The sequence below is a fragment of the Pinus tabuliformis genome, chromosome 7, assembly GCF_031772625.1.
Source record: "Pinus tabuliformis cultivar Carrire ecotype Pingquan chromosome 7, CPIR1, whole genome shotgun sequence".
Classification (NCBI taxonomy): domain Eukaryota; kingdom Viridiplantae; phylum Streptophyta; class Pinopsida; order Pinales; family Pinaceae; genus Pinus; species Pinus tabuliformis.
In genome coordinates this window covers 882,558,631-882,564,907 of record NC_142293.1, presented here as the reverse complement: position 1 = coordinate 882,564,907, position 6,277 = coordinate 882,558,631, and positions in this window count along the sequence as shown.

Below are 6,277 nucleotides of genomic sequence, written 5' to 3'. Positions count from 1 at the left end.
TCTATCTGGGTGCTATTTAGTGCAATTTTCAACATGCAAACCAACGCTGATCTTAGGGCGAAAAAATCTAACCTAGAGGCCCCAAGAAACCCTAAAACATGCATGAAATAGTAAAAGAATGACATGAAAAGAAAGAGGAGGGGTAGATCTCCTACCTGGTCTAGACGACATGAGAAATGGTCTACAGAATCTCTCGCAATAAGCTCCTAAAGTTCGAGGTAAAAAACTAGCCCAGAGCACAAAACTAAATGGTAAATATCAAATGGTAAAAATGACATGGTAAATACTTGTTTTGTGTTTATTTCATGTTAATTAATCGAATAAACCTTAGTATTTACCTATTTTTACTCATGAAACAGGTATATTTAATCCATTTGGTGGTGTTTTGAGTAGGTTTTACAACTGAATTATAGAATTTGATGTGCTCGATTGTAAATTTCATCTTTGACCATAGAGCATACTTTTATCTCTTTTTCGAGCTCAGTTAAACATCAAAAAATGAACCCCCTTGGAGTCCTCTTTAAGCTCTTTTAAAACTCTCTAAATATGAAAATATTGTGGAGCACTTGTCCTTTTCAGCTCGTTAACGAATTGGAAATGACATCTACTCAGTATAAGTTTAACCCTTTTTTGGGCTGAGATATGTTGACCAAACATGGTCAATAGGTTCTATCTCATATTGTTTTACGCTTTTTCAGGTTTGAGAGACAAATCTATGAAAAATAACTTGTGAAATTTTCTTTTTGTCCCTTTTCAAACTCTCTAAACATGAAAAGGATCGAGTTTTTTATATTTGTTGTTAAACGTGTTAAAACACCAAATAGCAAAAATCTTGTCAATCACGACAAGACCGAGTTTCACCTTCACTAGTTTCATTAAAAAATCACATAGTGATGGATTCACTCGAAGGGTGGAATTATACAACAAGCATATGTTATCCTCCTCAAGCTTGATAAAAATAAATAGGTACTGGTCAGCAATGACTAGGGAAAATGGAAAAAGGGGTAAACCACTTTTGGTAGCAGGTCGCTTTTGAACATGACAAATTCTCTTCTTCACCGTGACTATTTGGGTTGGGTTATCAACTTGATGGTTATCATACTGTTGGTCTACCATACCATCGATCACCTTGTTTTGGGTCAATGCTAACAATTCATTTCAGTGTCACCAACATGTTCAAGAGAAGTCTTTCAGCTAAAATTCATCCCTTGCAATACCATAAACCTTCATTTTCATGACCGCCATTCCTGAACCTTGTGTCATCAGTTAAATTTCGTGTCCAAAATAATTACACTCATTTCGTGTTGTTGATGTGGGATACATCAAGGCCCTCTTGTCATAAGTCTCTTCTTGTCGACATCAACTCATTATCCAAGAAGGTGACTTTGAAACACATTTCCAGTACCTTGAGGCTTGCATACATCAATGGCACGTTTCTCGCCTTTGGTGATAGTTTGACATCACTGGCCTTCGACCAAAGGACTTTGTATGGTGTTCCACATCAAAACATCTATTCACACCATGCAGAATGTATTGCAGTACCTTGAGGATCATTATCATTATTAGTGATTTCTCTTGCATCTATTAACAACTTACATCATTGGCTGGTAATCAGATGGTGTCTTCCCATGTTCAACTTTAGATCACAAATTCACATGGTTAGACTTTTACTTGAGCGAACGATTGAATGAGATAGAAGATCCCGGATCTAGTTTCATCCAGGGAAAATTTTAAGAACCCCTCCTAAATTTATATGTATAATAAATGGGCGAATCTCCATGGTATATAGGAAAAATGGAAGGCGATTTTATCAATAATATAATATGTATATATAATTTTTTGGCGAATCTCTCACCAGGCATGGCGAATATTTTACTCAATTATAAAATCTTGTAAGATCTTGGTGAGTCTTTCACTAAATAATAAAACTTTGTAAGGTCCTAGTGAATCTTAGCATTGTGAACTCTTAGAGAATTTTTTGAAAAAGTATAAAACCATATATGACAAGAGCCACATGGTGGCAATATCACTATTTTTTTTCACATTTCCATGAAATGGAACTTGTTTATAAAATTATAAAAATTCCAACCAAGTCCCTTATAATATGCAGGTAAGCTTATGACAGAGTCTGATACATCTACTATGCTTGTCTTCATTCAAGTGTCATAGCTGCTATACTTAACACTGTGAATCACAACTCTCTCAGAACTCAACTCTATAGTGTAATTAAAACCTTTGGAAATTGAATCTGACAATTCTATAAAAAGGATTAGTGAAATAGAAGCTTTTGTGAATGAGCCCACTAATTATCACTACTAAACAATCAATCTAGACTATGAAGTCTTCCATCTTGATCACAATCGTGCTCACGATCAAGGGAGTGTGACCACCTAGCCTGACATAATGGCCATCATAGCTTCCAATAATCAACAACCACCTTGCAAGGACATCCTAGCTCATGTCTCATGAATTTTATTCATCAATCTTAACTAATATAAATCTTATAAAGATACTATTAGAATCCTCTCCGAATTCACTGTTAATACAAGGGTAAAGAAAATTTTCTAGCTCGAGGCACTAGCCAATACAAACTTTGGTATTTGTGACCCCTTTGTGGGGATGCACCTACCCTGCCCCGTTGGGTTTCTGACTTGTAACATAATTCAAGGATCACAAGAATTTCCAATCTTCCTTCTCCATTAGACACACTTTATATGCTATACATAGTGAATGGAAAAGAAGCATTATAGAACACACAATTTCACAGAAGGAAGAAAAATCCTAGTTAGTTCAATATCAAAATCTTAACCATTGATTAATAAAGAATAACAAGTAGTGTAATGAATTGTTCTGAGTTATTTATTTACAAGCTGTAAAGAATGTGGTGGAATGGAAAATATTACTTAGGCAACCCTTCAATATTTTCTACTAATATGTCTGTGCATGTACATATGAAATTAAGAGCACTGTTGAATACAAAGTTTCCTTTTCTCTTGCCTCCATTTTGACAAATCAGTGTGAAATCAATGTCACTTTGAATCTCCTTTCCTGTGTGGATGTTTTGAAAAATAAATGTGAAATCAAAGTCACTTTGAATTTCCTTTCCTGCGAGGGATCACATCCACAGTTGATTAGTAAAATATAATCTACTATATATTATGTTCAAGAAACTGATTGCAATCTACAGTGGAAACGAGACCTCAATCCTTATTCTGAATTTGAATATCTCAGGACAACATAAGAGATAAAAATGCATATGGCCTTAGTAGCTAGAAAACAATCACTCCATCATTACAAGACCACCTAGATTTTGGCACTTAATCTAAATAATGGCACTAGTTGTAGTGCTTATTTGCATTAACACCATGGAAAAGCAACAAAAATGTTTCAAAGCACACTTACTAGAAAAGTTGTAACATTCTGAGAATATTTAATGATAGCATCTGAACCTCATAGCTATGGTGGGGAAACTAGGGAACCCAAATATTGGAAGATATCTCATACCAAATCTGAGAAAAAAATAAAAAAGGGAAAAAATCAAAATCTATAAATCAAGCAATGAATTGTTTACAAATCAAATACAATTCCTTTAACTAACAGTTAAATTGTGGTGATATATTTAAATATTTAGTAAGAGGGTAACTTCAAACCATGGAATATTACCTTTGTCATTATTGTCATCCCTCAGTGACTGAGATTACAAATCAATACTTACGGAAAGATTGTAAGAAATTCTATGAAATAGTAAAGCGTAACCTCTATTTTCAAGCAACAAAATCAAGACATTGTTACATCAAGAGCCATAATTGATACATAATCAATGAATGAAGTCCTTGTATGGAACAATCTTGTTTCACAACCTCTATTTTCTCAATAACAAAATCAAGACATTGTATGTGGTTAATGCCAAAAGGAAACTACGTTCTAATTTGGAAGAGGATCTTATCGAAAGAAATGGATTTATTCAAAGCTACAAAGCCTAATGGGTTACTGAAAAATAAGTTGGAATATGGGATCATGATACTTAAATTGAAAAAATATGCTTTCCTTATAGAAACATTACAGTTATACAATGTTTTTTGAAAGCATTAGACTTTGAAATTGGGCCTTTCTATCAAGACAAATTTTTATTAACAGAATGTACTTTCCTACCTGAAACATTGTAGATATCCAAGAAAAACCTGAAAAGCATAAGAGAACTTAGCATAATGTACTTTCTTTCCTTCCTTAACATTCTTAAAGAGTTGAGGTTCCCCAAGTCATCAGGTAACTTTCAAAGGAAATGACAGTTAGTAATAGTCCAATTCACAACTGAAGATGTGTCACAAATACGAGGGGGCATCTCCTCCAAATCACAAAAGTGCTCCAGGTTAAAATCTAGCATTATTGGAGGCTTAATGCTCGACTGGTTGTTATTGAACCTAGACATTTTTCCATTCTTCACTAAAAGCTTAAAGATAGTTTCTCTAAGTTCTACATGACTTTACTATGCTCTTGAAGTGGGGGCACATGCAGGCTCTCCAAGTGAATAGTCTTAAACTAAGTGAAGATAAGGCCGATAGATCATTCAGTGTGGATCTCTTTAACCCATAATTGAATACTATTAGGACTTCCAAATTTTTCATGGAACTCAAAAATGTTGGAAGAAAGTATTTTCTTCCAAAAAGAGTACAACTAAAGCCTCTGCTTGAGGACAATTGATGTCACACCACTAACACTTCTCCATGGAATCTATATAGGTAAACCACAAATGCAAAATTCCATTAGAATATTGTGTTTATTGAATACACAAATGAAATCATTGAATTTCTTTAAAATATCTTTTGAAATCAAAATTACTGAAATTACATATCGATAACCTAGTGGGTGTAGGATAAAATTCACCCGTGTCATTCACAGAAAGCATGAGAAAAAACCTAATACTATATATAAAACCAAGAAAAATTCAAATTCATCACTTCTAGGGACCTCGTAACCACCTTGCCAATACACAAGTATGTTCCTGTTTGTAGTTAGAAAAATTACCCAAATTACAATCTATTTACTCCAGCATATGTTGGAAATTTTTAGAAGGATGACTAGTGCAATCAATCAATTCCTTTTAGCCCTGGATTTGTTTCAGTTTAAAACAGAAGTATACAAATATACTTGTCCAATGTCTATGCTTTAACCATTCACCTTAAGATGCTTTTACAATATAATTTCCTAAGTCTATTTAATATCTTCATTATCATAAAAACCAACCTATATCCATCTTAACTCCACATCTACCACTCTTAGGGGGATGAAATCTATTTATCCCTCTGAGCACTTGGTAGACCCAGAATTAAGATGGATCTAAGATGATAGAATTTCCAGTTTAAATAGTCTATGCTCACATGAATGCCATGGTATTACCATGGGTCAATACCATGGGTTATCATAAACCTGGAGCTTAAAAATTACTATTAGTAATTTATAAAAATTAATAAAATTAATAGTTGAATTTTATTTTATTTTTTATTTTAACCAAGCTAAAATGTTTAACATACATTAAATTACAACATCCAATTTTCCCCTTGATCCACCAAGCCCTGAGAGGGATCAAATATTTTTTCACTCTATGCTAGTTTGCATATCACGATATTTGATACCTCTCGGGTTAGTAGATCCAGAGTAAAGATGGATCTATGCTAGTTTAATTCCCCCATTTAAATAGGCTACATTCCAGGTGAATACCATGGGTCAATACCATGTGCCATTTTGAATACCATGGGTCAATTGTGCCATTTTTATTTTTATTAATAAATATTAGGGTTAATATTTTTTTTTGCATGGTATTAATAACAATCTAGTCCATGGTATTTGTCCCATAGTATTTTGCCCATAGGTTTCACTTAAATATGACGCATTTTTTGAGTGTTCGTAAATATAAGGTGACTTATGTAGTAAATATAAAAAAATGTTTTATTTGTTTACAATACCTCTCGTTTATTTATATTTTTACTAATTTACCATACCTCTTTTACAAATATGGTATTTGGCCCATAGGATTCACTTAAATAAAACCTCTTTCTTAAGCCTTCATAAATAGAATGAGGGTTATGGACTAAATATAAAAAGAGATTTTATTTATTTACCATACATCTAGTTTATTTATATTTTTATTTATTTACCATACCTTTTGAGTAAGTATAAAAAGACGTTTTATTTATTTACCATACCTCCACTTTACTTATATTTTTATTTGTTTACACCCTTGCATGTATATAAGGTGACTTATGGAGTAAATATAAAA